The sequence below is a fragment of the Bos grunniens genome, chromosome 2 (assembly GCF_055505025.1).
Source record: "Bos grunniens cultivar Pamir isolate PY7600 chromosome 2, Bosgru_T2T1.0, whole genome shotgun sequence".
Taxonomy (NCBI): Eukaryota; Metazoa; Chordata; class Mammalia; order Artiodactyla; family Bovidae; genus Bos; species Bos grunniens.
In genome coordinates this window covers 100,064,822-100,084,057 of record NC_141166.1, presented here as the reverse complement: position 1 = coordinate 100,084,057, position 19,236 = coordinate 100,064,822, and the positions used below count along the sequence as shown (strand labels likewise).

At 37.6% G+C, this 19,236-nt stretch overlaps 1 protein-coding gene across 33 annotated transcripts in view; it reads left to right on the top strand.

Moving 5' to 3' along the window:
* Positions 1–19,236, top strand: part of BAZ2B (bromodomain adjacent to zinc finger domain 2B) — a 332,790-nt gene that overhangs the window by 75,824 nt on the left and 237,730 nt on the right. For all 33 annotated transcript variants that reach the window (XM_086355017.1, XM_086355007.1, XM_086354868.1 and 30 more), the window contains exon 2: positions 4,785–4,827. The gene's annotated coding sequence lies outside the window, so the exon portion shown is untranslated. The remainder of the gene's footprint in view (positions 1–4,784; positions 4,828–19,236) is intronic.

The window sequence follows — 19,236 nt, the reverse complement described above, 5'->3', positions numbered from 1 at the left end:
TCAGCACACCAGGCCTCCCTGTCTATCACCAACTCCTGGAGTTCACTGAGGCTCACGTCCATCAAGTCAGAGATGCCATCCAGCCATCTCATCCTCTGCCGTCCCCTTCTCCTTCTGCCCCCAATCCCTCCCAGCATCAAAGTCTTTTCCAATGAGTCAACTCTTCGCATGAGGTGGCCAAAGTACTGGAGTTTCAGTTTTAGCATCATTTCTTCCAAAGAACACCCAGGACTGATCTCCTTTAGAATAGACTGGTTGGATCTCCTTGCAGTCCAAGGGACTCTCAAGAGTCTTCTCCAACACCACAGTTCAAAAGCATCGTTCTTCGGCGCTCAGCTTTCTTCACAGTCCAACTCTCACATCCGTACACGACCACTGGAAAAACCATAGCCTTGACTAGACGGACCTTTGTTGGCAAAGTAATGTCTCTGCTTTTGAATATGCTATCTAGGTTGGTCATAACTTTCCTTCCAAGGAGTAAGCGTCTTTTAATTTCATGGCTGCAGTCACCATCTGCAGTGATTTTGGAGCCCTGCAAAAAATAAAGTCTGATACTGTTTCCACTGTTTCCCCATCCTCTTCCCATGAAGTGATGGGACCATGATCTTCGTTTTCTGAATGTTGAGCTTTAAGCCAACTTTTTCACTCTTCTCTTTCACTTTCGTCAAGGGGCTTTTTAGTTCCTCTACACTTTCTGCCATAAGGGTTAGTTGCTGCTGCTGCTGCTAAGTCACTTCAGTCGTGTCTGACCCTTAGCGACCCCATGGACTGCAGCCTACCAGGCTCCTCCGTCCATGGGATTTTCCAGGCAAGAGTATTGGAGTGGGGTGCCATTGCCTTCTCCATAAGGGTTAGTTAGGTATGGATAAATATCCTAACTTTGTGTATATTGAAACTTAATGTAGGGTTATCAAGTGAAGGTAAAGCTAAAATTAGTTACAGAAGGAAAGACTTTTTCCATTTGGGGGCAGAGAAAGAAGAAAAATAGTTTCATCCTAATTAATGGAAACATTTGATTGTAACTTAAGATTCTTTTCCCACACTTTAACATTATTAGGTGTTTTCTGAGGGTAAATATAGTTGAGATTTTCTCTGTGTGTATTTACTAAAATGGTGGCTTGTAGGGGAAAAGTACATAACCAATACATTAGTTGAATTATGTTTTCATAAAATGTATTACTACTTTTTTATAATATGTCTAATTTGAATATATTTCCTAGTGTTAAGATGATTTTTTAAAAATTACCTTTTCCTTGATTATAAAAGCCACCAGGGTTTTTATTAGAAGCTTTGTCTGGCTTTATCCTTTAGTGTCGTTTTAATTTCAAATGTTTTTTCCTCATGTATTTGCAAATACCTGGTAAGTTATGTGTAAAAATTGCTACCATGATGAAAGAATGTCTCTGCTAGGTTTTTATACTTTGAGGATTAGGACTTTAAATCAAGTAGCATTTTACACCATAGATTTAGTCTTAATTATCTTGTTTTTTTCCAAAAAAATAAAATGAAACATTTATCTTTTTATTCAACTACTTATATTATTTGAATGTAACTATTTAAAAATATTTAATATCTTTTTTCATTTAAGAGTTTTGTATAAAGTATAATTGGTTCTTTCATAAGACTTTTTGTATTGACTCTTTACCATCGCAAGCTTGTTTTTTTGGTATTGATTGAAGTTGAGAGCATAAAGGAGTTCCCTGAAGGCAGGTTTTTGGATTCAGAGAGTAAAGTAATCCATCTATATGCTTCTGATCTGATTTGATATGGTGGGAGCATGGGTAGTTCAGAGAGAATTAATTTCCTGTCTTATATTCTCTTATCCATCCATGCATAATTTAAAACTAACATGTTCTCCACCTTGATAATCTTTCCTCTTTTGCCTTCAGTGTATTTTTCGTTTCTCTATTTCTTGAACTTAAAAAATAACAAAACACAAGACATTTTCACCTCTCTTGCTTCCCATGAACCTTACTTATGCATGCTTAGTCGCTCAGTCATGTCCAACTCTTTGCAACCCCATGGACTGCAGCCCACCAGGCTCCTCTGTCCATGGAGATTCTCAGGCAAGAATACTGGAGTGGATTGCCATGCCCTTCCCAACCCAGGGATTGAACCCAGGTCTCTTGCTTTGCAGGCAGATTCTTTACCATCTCAGCCACCAGGGAAGCCCAAGAATACTGGTGGGTAGCCTATCCCTTCTCCAGGAGATCTTCCTGATCCAGGAATCAAACAGAGTCTCCTGCATTGTAGGTGGATTCTTTACCAGATGAGCTACCAGGAAGCTCAAACCCTATTTGTAGGTATTCCCCAAATTCTGCTTAATGGTCTGTCTTTACTTTATATTCATTTCCTTGGTGAACTCACCCACTCTCTTGGCTTGAGTTGTACTTTTTTATATGACTCTTTTTTTTTTTTTTTTTACAGTATAAGATTTATTTATTTTTTAAAATTTTTTAGTTTTTTTTAAATTTTATTTTATTTTTAAACTTTACAAATTGTATTAGTTTTGCCAAATATCAAAATGAATCCATCACAGGTATACATGTGTTCCCCATCTTGAACCCTCCTCCCTCCTCCCTCCCCATACCATCCCTCTGGGTCGTCCCAGTGCACCAGCCCCAAGCATCCAGTATCGTGCATCAAACCTGGACTGGCGACTCGTTCCATATATGATATTATACGTATTTCAATGCCATTCTCCCAAATCATCCCACCCTCTCCCTCTCCCACAGAGTCCAAAAGACTGTTCTATACATCAGTGTCTCTTTTGCTGTCTCGTATACAGGGTTATTGTTACCATCTTTCTAAATTCCATATATATGCGTTAGTATACTGTATTGGTGTTTTTCTTTCTGGCTTACTTCACTCTGTATAATAGGCTCCAGTTTCTATTCTGTGTCACAATTTCTACCTGTTGTTGAGAAATGTCTCCATTTGAATAGCCTTTGGTAACATTGGGTTTATTTATTGTCCAACATGAAAGTCACTCTACTCTACCACTGCAGGTTTCTTTCATTGTATCCCCGATAATCTTTCATTCTCTGATGTCCTTGTTCCTGTACTTAGTTTAGCGTGAAGTCCTCTTATTTCTCCATGCAAGATGTTGCTTGGGTTTCCCATTCTGTCTGTACTCATCTTCACTGTCCAGACTGTCATTATATCACACCTGTAACTCATTGTACTCACTTTCCCACCACTCCCTGCTTTGTCCACTTTTTTTTTTTGAACTTCCCAAATTCTCCCTGCAGTGATTTTTAAAAATGCATATGAAAGTTGTTATGGCATATTTTTCTTAAATAGAAATTGTAAGCATTTTTATTTATATGTCCCTCTGGGCATAGTGCTAGATGCAGTAAGAAATCAATAAGTAATTGTTCAGTCATTCATTCAGCAGCTCTTTCTTGAGTAGTTGTTGGGTTCCAGCTATTACACTAGTGCTCCAGTGATCTTCTCTTACAGAGCTAGCAGCTGAAAAACAGTCTCTGGTGGTAAGAGAAGGCTTCTCTGAGGAACTGACATTTTTATCACACTGAATGAAGTAAGAAAGCCAGTCCTGTAAAGATACAGGGAACAATTGCTCCAGGCTGAGAGAACAGCAAATGTCAAGGCTCTGAAGAGGGACAGGTTTGGTATATTTTGGGAATATCAAAAAGGTCATGGTGACTGGGACATAGTAAGGAGAGAGTGACAGAAGCTGTGATCAGGAAGCCAGGTGACAGAGAGACTAATAGGCCATGGTAGGTATTACAGATTATATGCTAATTGATGGAAAAGCCATTGGACAGTTTTGAGTAAGGGAGTGATGTGAGCTGATACATTTGTCGCTGAGTTAAGGACAGTAGACTAGAATCGTGATATAGGAGAGCAATATCTTGAACTAGTGAGGTAAACAGCAGTAACAAGGACAGAATGGGGAAGAATGGTTGGCAGGATGGATTGGGTGGGAGGTTTGGATAAAAAGAGGAACCAAGGGAAACTCAGTTCTGTGTGCCTGGGCAAGTCATGCATCCTCTCCAACGTCTGTTTTCCTGAGTGTATAATGAGAAATACCTCTTTCCCACTTTGAAGGAATTCTTATGAGAGAATGAAATAATAATGAAAGCTAATTATGAATCTTAAAACACCATTAATGTTGTATTACTTTTAAACACTAAACGTTTAAAAGCTCACCTTAAATTGCTTCCTTGGTAGCTCAGCTGGTAAAGAATCCGCTTGCAGTACTGGAGAGGCCAGTTCAATTCCTGGATCAGGAAGACTCCTGGAGAAGGGATAGGCTATCAATTCCAGTATTCTTAAGCTTCCCTGGTAACTTATCTGGTAAATAATCTGCCTGCAATGCAGAGTTTCTCCTGTTGATTGATAATAAGGAGTAGATCATGTTTTGGGCATAGACTGAGCAGCTGATTTAATCATAGAAAAAAAAGGATACCTATCTGTCATTTGTTTTATAGTATATTTAAGACTGATTCTCTTCTTAGTAAATATTTGAAAACAAATAAAACTAACCTGAGTGACCTATTGTTTATTTACTAATATGTTTACTCTGGAGTGTTGTTGATTATAAATGAAACATAATTTGCCATGCAATAAGAAATAATGACCTATAGATAAACTCTAGGTGTTTTATGCTAATTTGTGTCATGCCAATTGTACTTTTCCTGATAATTTTAGAATACCTTATGGCATCATGACAGACAAATATTCTAAACAAAGTTTTTAGTTTTTGAAACTACTTACTCAAGTATGATTCAGCTGAATGTATTTCTGTTTTCCTATTACAGGTTTCTCAACAGTGATGTCACAAGATTGACCACATTGATCACAGTAAGACTAAAATGATAATTAAGCTTTTAAAGATGTTTTGTTTTCTCTGAGAATGAGAATTAAGTTAGAAAATATTTATAATTTTTAATTGTTTTTCTTTCTACAGCCAATTGAATATTAACATTTAATGATTCATGTCTCACACTGTATAGTTTAAATAGTTCTTTAAATGATTTTAAACACTTTAAATGAAAATTATCCTTAATTTATAACTGAAATTATATGCCCAATTATATATACATATTTCAGTGTGAATCATAATTACAACCTGAATCATCATTTTTAGTTTTGTTTTTATAAAATATGGTACAAAATATTTGAGGTGACTCCACATTAGGAAAAAGATTATAACAATAAAATTACTTGGGACTGCAATCACATATTACGAAGGACTGTGAAAACAGCATTCTTGAAAGGATTCTTAGACTTCTTTTTTAAAATTTTCATTGATGTATAAAGAGTCTTCCAAATATGGAGAGTTGTTCAAAAGGATAGTTTTCTTAAGAAATGGATACTTTTCCTCTTTAATTTTAAAATGTTAATTTCTACTGTGTATAAGGAAATATGCTATATAAAGAAAAACTTTATCTAAGGTTTTGATCTATATTATTAGAAAATTCTAACTAGTAAAATCTGAATTGCAGTAATGAAATTTTACAGCATTTTTGAAAATGCCTTTTAAATAACAGGAAAAAATTGAGTATATTATTTATTCAGTGAGTCTGCTTCTTTAATCCTATTTTAATTGTTCATTAGAAGCAGTAATTATCAGAAATGTTAATCTGTATATATATAATCTTTATGTTTTAACATTTTTTTTGAAAACTGGTTCATTTGTTACATTTAACATTTTTCAGAGTCCAGAAAGAGCTTTTATTGTATTTTTAAAGGCTTTATCATCATCGTTGAGTCCACAGATTTTTATGGCATGTTCATTCATTTTCCTAAGGGAGCATTTTAAATATCTCTGATTTGCAGCTCTTTGCTTGCTTGTTTTTTCTTAATCAGAACTTTATGGCCCTAACTAATGGTTTACAGCAAAATATTAACATATTTCTGTAGCATCCTTCTGTTTTGCATCTAGTGTTTTACAATCAGGAAGTTAAAATTAACATCGTATGAAAAAGGTATTTTTTTTAATTAAAAAATGCTGACCCTCAGTACATTTTTAGAGTAATATTAAGAGAACATTTATTTTATTTATTTATTTATTTTTTTTGCTGCCCTCCCACCGACTCGGTGCTCCCGGGCTCCAGGTCCGGGATTCTGGGACGCGGGGTTCGTCGGGGCGCCCCGGCTTCCCCGCGCTCCCTCCTGCGCCGCCCTCCCGCGCGCGGTCCCTCTCCCGGGGCGCCTCACGTAGCGCGCGGCCGTCAGAGGCTCGGGGCACGCGGAGGCGGCGGCCTGGTGGGCCCCGGGGCGGCGGGCGGGGGCGCTGCTGTGGACCGGGGCACTGATGCGGGCGCCGCCAAGAGAACATTTAATTACAACTGTTTGAATTCAAGAATTTCAGAAAGAGAGGTAGTGTTCAGATTTAACATTATCAGATGTTAAATAAGTTAAAAACTTAAGTATTCATATGAGAGTTTCATAAGTACCTGATAACAGAAACCCTTTCTCATAATGTCAAGGTTGTGAAGCTTTCTCTAGCCCCTTAAGTCAAGAAAAGTGGGTAGATTTCAACACTGACTCAGGCTGAAAGTATTGAGAGAGTAGTTCAAGTGTTGACCATGGGACTGGAATAAAATGAGACAGGGGAAGGCTGATATATTCAAAGAAAATGGAGAGATTAAAGGACTCGTCAGGGTAGATAAGATTGTGGTTGAAATGGGGATATTATAGATTTTTTCAGAGCTGAAGCTGTACTAAGTATTTATGTATTATATAATATACATCTTATATATATAATTTTTTCTTCAGAAATTTTCAGAACTCAGGAGAATTTCTGTTTTTAAGCTCTATGTTATTGGATTCAGCAAAAAGTTTATTCAGGTTTTTCCATAACATCTTTGGCCAATCCAGTATATTCCACTGAAATGTCATTATCTTCTAAATGATCTATCTCTTCTTCCTGGCCATCAGTAATTCTACTGAAGCCTATACATATGTGGTCCTCAGTTTAATTTTATTAAAGCATTGCTCTAACTCTTTTGTTTCTCTACTTGAAGATATTTAGTGACTTTCTGTTTCTTGTATGATCAAATCCAGACTATCTAACTTGGTATTCAAGACCCCTCCTAAGTTTGGCTGTAACATATTTCCCAAATATCTTATTATTCAAGAAGAAGACCCACTACATTCCACACAATGTGGACTACATACTCCACCCTGAATATACATTTTGTCTCCATACTTACATTCATGTCATCCCCTGTTCCTGGAATATGCTTTTTCTTTTTCAGGCTTTTATTGCTCTTGATGAAATCAAACCTCCTCTTGAATGTCCTGTACACATGTAATCATCTCTCTGAGGCTTTCCCTAATCATCCTAATTGAAAATAACTCTCTCTCCTTAGTTGTTTGGTAATACTGAATTTTTATTATTCTGATGTAACTGATAACATATATTCCCCTATATTTTGCATATTTTAATATGTATTTAATAAATGAATATTTTAATATCTTTTCTAATTGTATCCAGCAAAATGTTTTGTTAGTACCCACAAAGAACTAAATTAGTATCTTTGTGTGTGTGTGTACTCAGTCATGTCTGACACTTTGTGACCGCCCCCCCCCCTCCCCCGCAAGGACTGTAGACTGCCAGGCTCTTCCATCCATGGGATTTCCCAGGCAAAAGCACTGGAGTGGTTTGCCATTTCCTTCTGCAGGGACTCTTCCCAACCCAGAGATCGAACCTGTGTGTGCTTTATCTCCTGCGGTGGCAGGCAGATTCTTTACCACTGAACCACCTGGGAAGCCAGAGTATCTTTCAGTTTGATTCAGTTCAGTCGATCAGTCGTGTCCAACTCTTTGTAACCCTATCATAGACTGCAGCACGCCAGGCCTCCCTGTCCATCACCAACTCCCAGAGTTTACTCAAACTCATCGCCATTGAGTTGGTGATGCTGTGCAACCATCTCATCCTCTGTCGTCCCCTTCTCCTCCTGCCTTCATTCTTTCCCAGCATCAGGGTCTTTCCCAGTGAGTCAGTTCTTTGCATCAGATGGCCAAAGTATGGGAACTTCAGCATCAGTTCTTCCAATGAATATTCAAGACTGATTTCCTTTAGGATGGACTGGTTGGATCTCCTTGCTGTCCAAGGGACTCTCAAGAGTCTTCTCCAACACCACAGTTCAAAAGCATCAATTCTTCGGTGCTCAGCTTTCTTTATAGTCCAACTCTCACATCCACACATGACTATTGGAAAAACCATAGCTTTGACCTTTGTTGGTAAAGTGATATCTCTGCTTTTTAATATGCTGTCTAGGTTGGTCATAGCTTTTCTTCCAAGGAGCAAGTGTCTTTTAATTTTATGGCTGCAGTGAACTTCCAGATGTTCAAGCTGGATTTTAAAAAGGCAGAAGAACCAGAGATTAAATTGCCAACATCCATCAGATCATTGAAAAAAGATTATCTTTAGTTTTCTCACATTAAAACTGAAACAAGGATATGAATACATGAATGTCCAAAATTGAGCCATAGGAAGCAGGCTAGATAGGAAAGAGACTAACTTTTAGAACCAGAGCAAGTACTGATGTCACTGCATGTATACTGTGTATATGACCTTTAGCAAGTCAGCCTCTTTGTGCCTCTGTATTTTCACAAAATGATTTATGCATATATGTAAAAGGATTTTTATAAATATTAGTTACCTTTCTTCCCTCTTATGTAACTTTTTGGTTTGCTCTTTTATTGATATGAGAAGGGGCATTTCCTTCTCCAGGGGATCTTCCCGACCCAGGAATGGAACCTGGGTCTCCTGCATTGCAGGCAGACGCTTTACCGTCTGAGCCACCAGGGAAGCCCTTATGAAGAATAGGGATATATTCAAATTTACCTTACTTCCACACTATGATCTTTTCGTCTATTCATTTTAATATATGGATTTTTACTTTCTATCTTATATATAGAAATGATAACTTTGCTGACTCACATAAGATCCAGGAAAGAAACTGATTAGATCTGTTGATATTATGTGATTTTTTTTGGGAATTGGGGGAAGGGAGTCAGACCTCATTAGAATACCAACATCTTAAAAGACCAGAATTAACTTTAGAACAGTTTAGGTTGTGCTAAATTCCGCTTATGTAACAAATGACAAAACCAACATTCAAGAGTTTGAAGGTAGGTGGCTTGCATAATGGTTAAGAGGAACTGGGTTAGAAAAACCTTTACATTTGTGCTGTGATATTTAATATAGCCGTTTTGCTCTTGAGTCACTTATCCAGTTTGTTTTTTTTTCTGTTTAAAGTGGAATAATGTTTAATGGAATGTTGTGAATACTAAATGAAAAAATGCTTACTACAGAAGCACAAAACCCAGACCAAAGTGGTAAATTCTTTTGACCCCTTACAGTCATCATCTGTAAAGTTACTTGCTGAAAGTCACGTACTGCGAGATCTTGATCAAAACCTGGTTTTTCTTTTCTTTTTTTTTTTTAATTTTATTTTTAAACTTTACATAATTGTATTAGTTTTGCCAAATATCAAAATGAATCCGCCACAGGTATACATGTGTTCCCCATCCTGAACCCTCCTCCCTCCTCCCTCCCCATGTTTTTCTTTATTCTAACTTTTACTTCTGTTTTGTGATCACTCTACTTGATTAAAAATCTCTATATAGCATTTCTAAGAGATACAATAAACTAACTGATGGACTTTTTTCTTCCCAAATCTCCCCAAATCCTGTATCTTCTCTAAGAGTATTCATGCAGTTTCATTTACATGCAGTTTTGTTTATACGTAGTTTTATTAATACAATGGTTATATTTTATTTTAAATATTCTTATTTAACATTTTAACTCATATTTAATAACCTGTTACAAAGCAACTTTTATAATAATTAAAGTAGCTTTTTCTGTTTTTATTGAAATTTCTTTTTCCTGTTGGTAATTTTACTGTGAATGTTATTTAAACTTCATAGAGATTAATCTCTACCAATAGAAATATTTAACTTAAAAATTGAAATTTAGAAGAAATTACTATATAATTTTATAGTATACACACTACTAGAAATATTGGTGTTAAATAGTAAATGTCAGTTATGTACCTACCTCAGATAATATATTGGATAAGGCAATGGCACCCCACTCCAGTACTCTTGCCTGGAAAATCCCATGGGCGGAGGAACCTGGTAGGCTGCAGTCCATGGGGTCGCTAAGAGTCGGACACGACTGAGCGACTTCACTTTCACTTTTCACTTTCATGCATTGGAGAAGGAAATGGCAACCCACTCCAGTGTTCTTGCCTGGAGAATCCCAGGGACGGGGGAGCCTGGTGGGCTGCCGTCTATGGGGTCGCACAGAGTCGGACACGACTGAAGTGACTTAACAGCAGCAGCAAATAATATATATCCAAGTCCGGCAATGATGGATTGTTGTACCCTAACGTCGGTTTTCCTCATCTACTAATCTTTTCCCAGCCTATTACTACCTGGAATGAAACTATCACTTTCAGTCTCACAGCTAAATGTGGTCATGTGACTAAGTTTTAACTAGAGATACATAAGAAGTAGGACTGTGTGTAGTTTGCGTGGAAAGTAGCCTTAAAGGAAGAGGGGTATGTGTTCTTTTCCCCCTTTCCTCTATGCTTGCTGATATGTGGATCTGATAAGTGAACAATGAGGGAAAACCACAAATTCAGAATGGGCAAAGCAGTAAGATTGAAAGTCCCTGATAACTTCAGAAAGTCACCTTGCGCACTCTGACTTGCTTATACCCTTGACTTGAATGGGATAAACTTCTGTCTTATAAGCCACTCAGTTTTGGGCTGTCACTCATAGCCAAAATTTACCTTGATTTACATCAAGATAATATAACAGAGTTTACACCATTGTTTTAATGTCTTTGATTTATTTATATTTCATTTGTTTCCCTTGAACTCTGTTGTCACTTTTTTTTGATATAAATTTATTTATTTTATTTGGAGGCTAATTACTTTACAATATTGTAGTGGTTTTGCCATACATTGACATGAATGCACCATGGATGTACATGTGTTCCCCATCCTGAACCCCCCTCCCACCTCCCTTCCATCCCATCCCTCTGGGTCATCCCAGTGCACCAGCCCCGAGCACCCTATCTCATGCATCGAACCTGGACTGGCGATTCTTATATATGATAATATACATGTTTCAATGCCATTCTCCCAAATCATTCCACCCTCTCCCTCTCCCACAGAGTCCAAAAGACTGTTTTATACATCTGTGTCTATTTGCTGTCTCGCATATAGGGTTATTATCATCATCTTTCTAAATTCCATATATATGCATTAGTAGGGACAGGGGAGCCTGGTGGGCTGCTGTCTGTGGGGTTGCACAGAGTCGGACATGACTGAAGTGACACAGCAGCAGCAGCATACTGTATTGGTGTTTTTCTTTCTGACTTACTTCACTCTGTATAATAGGCTCTAGTTTCATCCACTTCATTAGACTGATTCAAATGCATTGTTTTTAATAGCTGAGTAATATTCCGTTGTGTATATGTACCACAGCTTTCTTATCCATTCGTCTGCCAATGGACATCTGGGTTGCTTCCATGTCTCAGCTATTATAAACAGTGCTGCGATGAACACTGGGGTACACATGTCTTTTTCAATTCTGGTTTCCTCAGTGTGTATGCCCAGTAGTGGGATTGCTGGGTCATATGGCAGTTCTATTTGCAGTTTTTTAAGGAGTCTCCACACTGTTCTCCATAGTGGCTGTACTAGTTTGCATTCCCAGTGTAAGAGGGTTCCCTTTTCTCCACACCCTCTCTAGCATTTATTGCTTATAGACTTTAGGATAGCAGCCGTTCTGACTGGCGTGAATGGTACCTCATTGTGGTTTTGACTTGCCTTTTTCTGATAATGAGTGATGTTTAGCATCTTTTCATGTGTATGTCTAGCCATCTGTATGTCTTCTTTGGAGAAATATCTGTTTAGTTCTTTGGGCCATTTTTTGATTGGGTCGTTTATTTTTCTGGAATTGAGCTGCAGGAGTTGCTTGTATATTTTTGAGATTAATTCTTTGTCTGGTGCTTCGTTTACTATTATTTTCTCCCATTCTGATGTTGTCACTTTTTGATGGCTTGAATTTTAGAAGAAGAATAGAATGATTCACTCTCTTTGTCTCGGAAAGGAGACTAGGGAAATCTTTAAAAAGACTAGGGAAATCTTTAAATATTTAAAGAAAAACTAGACATCTAGGCTAGTTTTGAGGTATGAGTTACAAGAGAATACAGAAAGAGAAAATAAGCATATAGATTGAAAATAACATGTATTCAGGGACATTCAACCATTTTAGTTCATTATTGTTGAAATGTAAAATTTGAGGAAGTTATGAGCCTAGAAGTCAGATCTTATAGGAGTTTACAAACCAAAAAGTTTGTTAAGTGCGGAGTACCTAATGAAGTTTCTTCTAATGTTAATAAGTTTAGTATTACTCATGGTTTTTCCCATTAAATATTTTTAAAATAAATATATTTTTATACAAAGCGTTTAGGAAGGAAGAACAAAACTATTTATTCACTCCTTAAGATACTAGATGATCTCTATTTGAGCCTTTGACAAATATAGAAGGCATAGTATTACATTTACAGGTAATTAACTGAGAGTCAGAAGGGTAAAGTATCTTTCCCAGTGTGCTAGTTAAGTCATTATTTGGAAATTACAAACATCAAACATTTAAGAACAAGTCTGCTATGTATTATATGACTTTTATTTTTCTTCTTTTCTAATACCAAAAATTTAAATTTAATACCAAATTTAAAATATCTTTAATAAAATATAATAAGTGATTGAGCCAGAATTTATGGAAATAAAGAATTTCCATATTTTATGACAATGAATACATCTAAAACATTAAATTTAAAAATCTACCATCTTAAAATCATGAACTGTCTTAAACATTTTGTTTTCTAGAGTCTGAATTGTGAACATGTCTTCAAAGTTAGTATATAGCAGCCATTTAAATTACTTTATACAGATCAATTTTCTATTGCTATTGTGTATTTGAGTAAAAGAAACCTCCATTCACTCCTATTGCATCTCACCAAAAAGTTGCAGTTTTAACATTAGAGGAGCTAATAGTATGCATGGTGTTCTTAGTATGAGTACCTGTAGATAGAAATGATACCCTGTTGCAGAGACCCTACTGAACTTCTTTCAACAAGTGAAAATGTACAATGTTACATACTCATTTGAATTAAAGATGGAAAGTAAAAGTGAAAAGTTGCTCAGTTGTGTCCAACTCTGGAAGCCCATGGACTACACAGTCCATGGAATTCTCTAGAGATCCCCTTTCCCTTCTCCAGGGGATCTTCCCAACCCAGGGATTGAACCCAGGTCTCCCACATTGCAGGCAGATTCTTTACCAGCTGAGCTATCAGGGAAGCCCTGAATCCTTGGATTAAAGATTACTTCTTATGTAAAAATTCTAAATGAGCTACTATTTAATGCTGCTAAGTCACTTCAGTCGTGTCCGACTCTGTGCGACCCCATAGACGGTAGCCCACCAGGCTCCACCGTCCCTGGGATTCTCCAGGCAGGAACACTGGAGTGGGTTGCCATTTCCTTCCCCAATGCATGAAAGTGAAAAGTGAAAGTGAAGTCGCTCAGTCATGTCCGACCCTCAGCGACCCCATGGACTACAGCCTTCCAGGCTCCTCTGTCCATGGGATTTTCCAGGCAAGAGTACTGGAGTGGTGTGCCATTGCCTTCTCCAACTATTTAATAGATCTTCCTAAAAATAAAAGGTACAGTAACCTTAATATATGCATGAGAGAATATAAAAGAAAAATAATTTTCTAATTTGGTTTGGTATTTTTAATTGTAATCAGCAAAGAGTCTAGCACCTAGACTACTAGGTAAATATTTTCTGAATTAAAAATTACTTGAAAGTTAATCTGATTAACACATTATTCTTTTCCTTTCACACCTTCTAGAATACCAGTGCACAGATCTTCTGTGAGATATACGTTTGTTGAAATGTTTGTCATGGAGTAGATAAAATACAAATAGAGTCTACAGAAACTGATTCAGAGATGAGCAGAAGTGTGTTACAGACTGAGTTATGGGATTATGATATTCGACTCTTTCATTCTTTTTCTACTAATACACGAAGGAAAAACTGAAGAGGAGAAAAGATTTTGATATAAATGGAAATAGAAAAATTCTTATATATTGCATCCAGTTATTGTTGTTCAGTCTCCCAGTTGTGTCCGACTTTTGCCAACTCCATGAACTGCTGCACGCCAGGCCTCCCTGTCCCTCACCATCTCCCAGAGTTTGCCTAAGTTCATGTTCATTGTTTCGGTGATGTCGTCCAGCCATCTCATCCTCTGATGTCCTCTTCTCCTTCTGCCCTCAATCTTTCCCAGCATCAGGGACTTTTCCAATGAGTCATCTGTTCACAGCAGATGACCAAAATACTGGAGCTCAAGCTTTAGCATCAGACCTTCCAGTGAATATTCAGGATTGATCTCCCTTAAAATTGACTGGTTGATCTTGCTGTCCAGGGGACTCTGAAGAGTCTTCTCCAGCACCACAGTGTGAAGGCATCAATTCTTTGGTGTTCTCCCTTCTTTACAGGTCTCACAGCCATACGTGAGCACTGGGAAAACCATTCTTGACTATATGGACCTTTGTCAGCAGAGTAATGTCTGTGCTTTTCTATACACAGTCAAGGTTGGTCATTGTTTTTCTGCCAAGAAGCAATCATCTGATTTCATGGCTGCAATCACCATCCAGTGGTTTTAGAGCCCCAAAGAAGAAATCTGTCACTGCTTCTACCTTTTCCCCTTGTATTTGCCATGCAATAATGGGGCCAGATGCCATGATCTTAGTTTTTTTTTAATATTTAGTCTTAAGATGGCTCTTTCACTTTCCTCCTTCACCCTCATCAAGAGGCTCTGTAGTTCCTCTTTGCTTTCTGCCATTAGAGTGGTATCATCCACATGTTTGAGGTTGTTGATGTTTCTCCTGCCTATCTTGATTCCAGCTTGTAACTCATCCAGCCTGGCATTTCTTATGATGTGTGCGGCATGTAGGTTAAACAAACATGGTGACAGCAGACAGCCCTATTGTACTCCTTTCTCAGTCTTTAACCAGTCAGTTGTTCCATACAGGGGACTGTTGCTTCTTTACCCACATACAGGTTTCTCAGGAGACCTGATGGTCTGGTATTCCCATCTCTCTAAGAGCTTTCCACAGTTTGTCATGATCCACACAGTTAAAAGCTTTAGCATAGTCAATGAAACAGAGCTAGATGTGTTTCTGAAATTCCCTTGCTTTCTCTATAATCCACCAAATGCTGGCAACTGGATCTCTAGTTCCTCTTCCTTTTCTAAACTCAGCTTGGACATCTAGAAGTTCTTGGTTCACATAATGCTGAATCAGCCTAGCATGCAAGATTTTAAGCATGACCTTACTAGTATGGGAGATGAGTGCAATTATCTGATGGTTAACATATTCTTTAGTACTACCCTTCTTGGGAATCGGGATGAGGATTTGAGAATTGACCTTTTCCAGTCCTGTGGCCCTTCTGGGTCTTCCAGATTTGCTGACATAATGAATGCAAAACCTTGATGGCATCATCCTTTAGGGATCTGAATAGCTATGTTGGAATTTCATTCCATCCACTAGCTTTATTAACAGCAGTGCTTCTTAAGGTCCACTTCACACTCCAGAATGTCTGTCTCTGGGTGACAAACCATACCGTTGTAGTAATCCAGTTCATTAAGATATTTTTTATACAGTTCTTCTGTGTATTCTTTCCATCTCATCTTGATCTCTTCAGCGTTTACTAGGTCTCTACCATTTTTATCCTTTATTGTGCCCGTCTTTGGGTGGAATGCTCCCTTGATGTTTCCAATTTTCCTGAAGAGATCTCTAATCTTTCTCCCTTTGTTGTTTTCTTCTATTATTAAGCACTATTCATTGAAGAAGGCCTTCTTATCTCTGCTAGATATTCTTTGGAACTCTGTGTTTAATTGGATATATGTTTCCCTCCCTGTCTTGCTTTTCACTTCTCTTTGTTCTTCCGCTATTTGTAAAGCCTCCTCAGATAACCACTTTGGCTTCTTTTCTTTTTCTTTGGGATGGTTTTGTTTGCTGCCTCCTGTACAATATGGACCTCTGTCCATAGTTCTTCAGGCACACTGTTAACTAGATCTAGGCCCTTGAATCTCTTCATTGCCTCTACTGTGAATTCATACATGATATGATTTAAGTCATACCTGGCTGGCCTAGTGTTTTTCCCAGTTTTCTTTAGTTTAAGCCTGAATTTTGTTTTGAGAAGCTGATGATCTGAGCCACAGTCAGCTCCAGGTCTTTTTTGTTGTTGTTGTTGGCTGTATACAGCTTCTCCATCTTTGGCTACAAAGGATATAATCAATTTGATTTTGGTATTGACCATTTGGCAATGTCCATATGTAAAGTCGTCTCTCATGTTGTTGAAAAAAGGGTATTTGCTAAGACTAGTGCATCCTCTTGGCAGAATTCAGTTAGTTTTTGCCCTGCTTCATTTTGTTCTCCAAGGCCAAACTTGCCTGTTATTCCAGGTATATCTTGACTTCATACTTTGCATTCCAATCTCCAATGATGAATAGAACACCTTTTTTTTAGGTGTTAGTTCTAGAAGATCTTCTAGGTCTTCGTAGAACTGATCAACTTCAGCTTCTTTAGCATAGGTGGTAGGGGCATAGACTTAGATTACTGTGATGTTGAATGGCTTGCATTGGAAATGAACTGAAATCATTCTGTCATTTTTGAGTTTGCACCCAAATACTGTATTTCGGACTCTTTTGTTGATTATGAGGGCTATTCTGTTTCTTCTATGGTATTCTTGCCCACAATAGTAGATATAATGGTCATTTGAATTAAATTCATTCATTCCATTTTAGTTCACGAATTCCTAGGATGTTGATGTTTATTCTTATAATCTCCTGCTTGACCACATCCAGTTTTCCGTGATTCATGGACCTAACATTCCAAGTTCCTGTACAATACTGTTCTTTGCAGCATCAGATTTTACTTTCATCACCAGACCCATCCACAACTGAGCATTGTATCTGCTTTGGTCTAGCTGCTTCGTTCATTCTGGGCTATGGTAATTCTCCTCTGCTCTTCCCCAGCAGCATATTAGACACCTTCAGACCTGGGGGACTCATCTTTGGGTTTCATCTTTTTGGCCTTTTATACAGTTTGTGAGGTTCTCATTGCAAGTATACTGGGGTGGTTTGCCATTCCATCCTCCAGAGGATCACGATTTGTCAGAACTCCCTGCTATGACCCATCCATCTTGGGTGGCCCTACACGGCATGGCTCATAGCTTCATTGAGTTATGCAAGCCCCTTCACCTTGACAAGGCAGTGATCCTTGAAGGGGGTATTACATCATAAGGGTACCTAAAATTAGCATGTCATAGATGTTAAAATAAGTCTAACTAATAGAAGTATTCCTGATGCTTTCCTTATGTGAGTATCTTTAAAAAGCATTACATCAATAAGTATAAGTGAACTTTGCCACATGCAAAGTATGCCATTTATTTTTATGCTGCTTGGAATCTTATTATCTGATTTTCTTTCTTAGAAGAAAACTCCTCACCTTTTGTTCATAAAATTGATAAATTTCTCTTTATTGTCTTTGCCAATGAATATTCATGTCTTTTTTTACTCAAGTTTGTATCATATTTTCAATCTTATGGAAAAAAAATTATAGAAAGCTTAAACACTTGGCACTAAACTCACATGTCAGAGCTGCCCTCAAATGTTACCTCCTCCATAAAACCTCTGCAGTTGGAATTAATCTCCCCATCATTTCTGCCTGTATAGTGTTTGTTATTTCTATTATAGCATTGTTCTTCAACATGGGAGTCCTTGGACCTGAGTACATAAATATGTTCTGTCTGTGGGAGAGAGAGTGTGTGCTACAAGAATTTATAAATTTCAACCCTTTATTAGGGTTGAAAGAAGAAATATTCTTGGATCATCTAGGATGCTTACCTTATAAGCAGTTACTTCATTAGACTTTCAGGGCTATGAATGTGTTAAGTCAGTTTAATGAGAAAAGGATAAAAATAGATTTGATAGGTACAGATGGTTTATTTTTACCAACTTAGGGCCAGTTGACATCAAAATGGACTAAATTATAGCTTTGCAGCGTTTTAGTAGAAAGAAATGGTGGGAATATTAAATTGTTGATGGAACACTAATATGTGTTATAAGTATGCATATGTGTGTGTGTATGTTCATTCACTCAGTCATGTCTGACTCTGCAATCCTACTGGACTGTAGCCTGCCAGGCTCCTCTGTCCATGGAATTTCCCAAGCAAGAATACTGAAGTGGGTTGCCGTTTCCTCCTCCAGGGAGTACTGACCCAGGGATCAAAGCCATGTCTCCTGTGTCTCCTGCATTGGCAGGCAGATTCTCTGCCACTGAGTCACCTATAAGATATGCATGCCAAACTCAAATGTAACTAGAAAATAATGGGCAAAAAGCAGTCAGCTGCATATTTATGTTCAGTACAGTGATTTTTTTTTTTGAGCAAAAATATCATATTGATAGCAAGCAATTTGTAATCTGTTATTTTTCTGGCTTTTATGTACATAGTTTGTAAATTTGTTTTGATACTATTTTTACTCTAGTAAGACCTGAAAGCAAGAAGAGTTTATCCTTATCCATAATTTTGCTTTTTCAGGTATTTCAATAATGTAATCATGTGTCTATTAACACCTGTCCACAACACATTTTTTCTTTCTTTATAAGGATTTATATATACCCAAGATTCAGAAACATTCTTATAGAGCCTTTATCTGCCCTTGAGATGAGTTGTGTGTTTGGCTCTTTCACCTGTTTGATTGTAAAGTTCTTACAGTAAAGTCATAAATTATGTTAAATTCATTGTTTTTGTAAAGATTTTTTTATGTGGACCGTTTTTTAAAGTCTTTATTGAATTTGTTACAATATCACTACTTTGTTTTTGTGTTCTGGATTTTGGGCCATGGGGCATGTAAGACTTTAGCTCCCAGACCAAGGATTGAACCCACACCCCCTGCATTGGAAGATGAAGTCTTAACCGCTGGACCACAGGAAAGTCTCTGTTTTATTCATTCTTGCCAGGTGGTGCTAGTGGTAAAGATCCCACCTGCCAATCCTAGAGACATAAGAGATGTGGGTTTGATCCCTGGGTCAGATAGATCCCCTGGAGGAGGGCATGGCAGTCCACTCCAGTATTCATGCCTGGAGAATCCCATGGACAGAGGAGTCTGGTGGG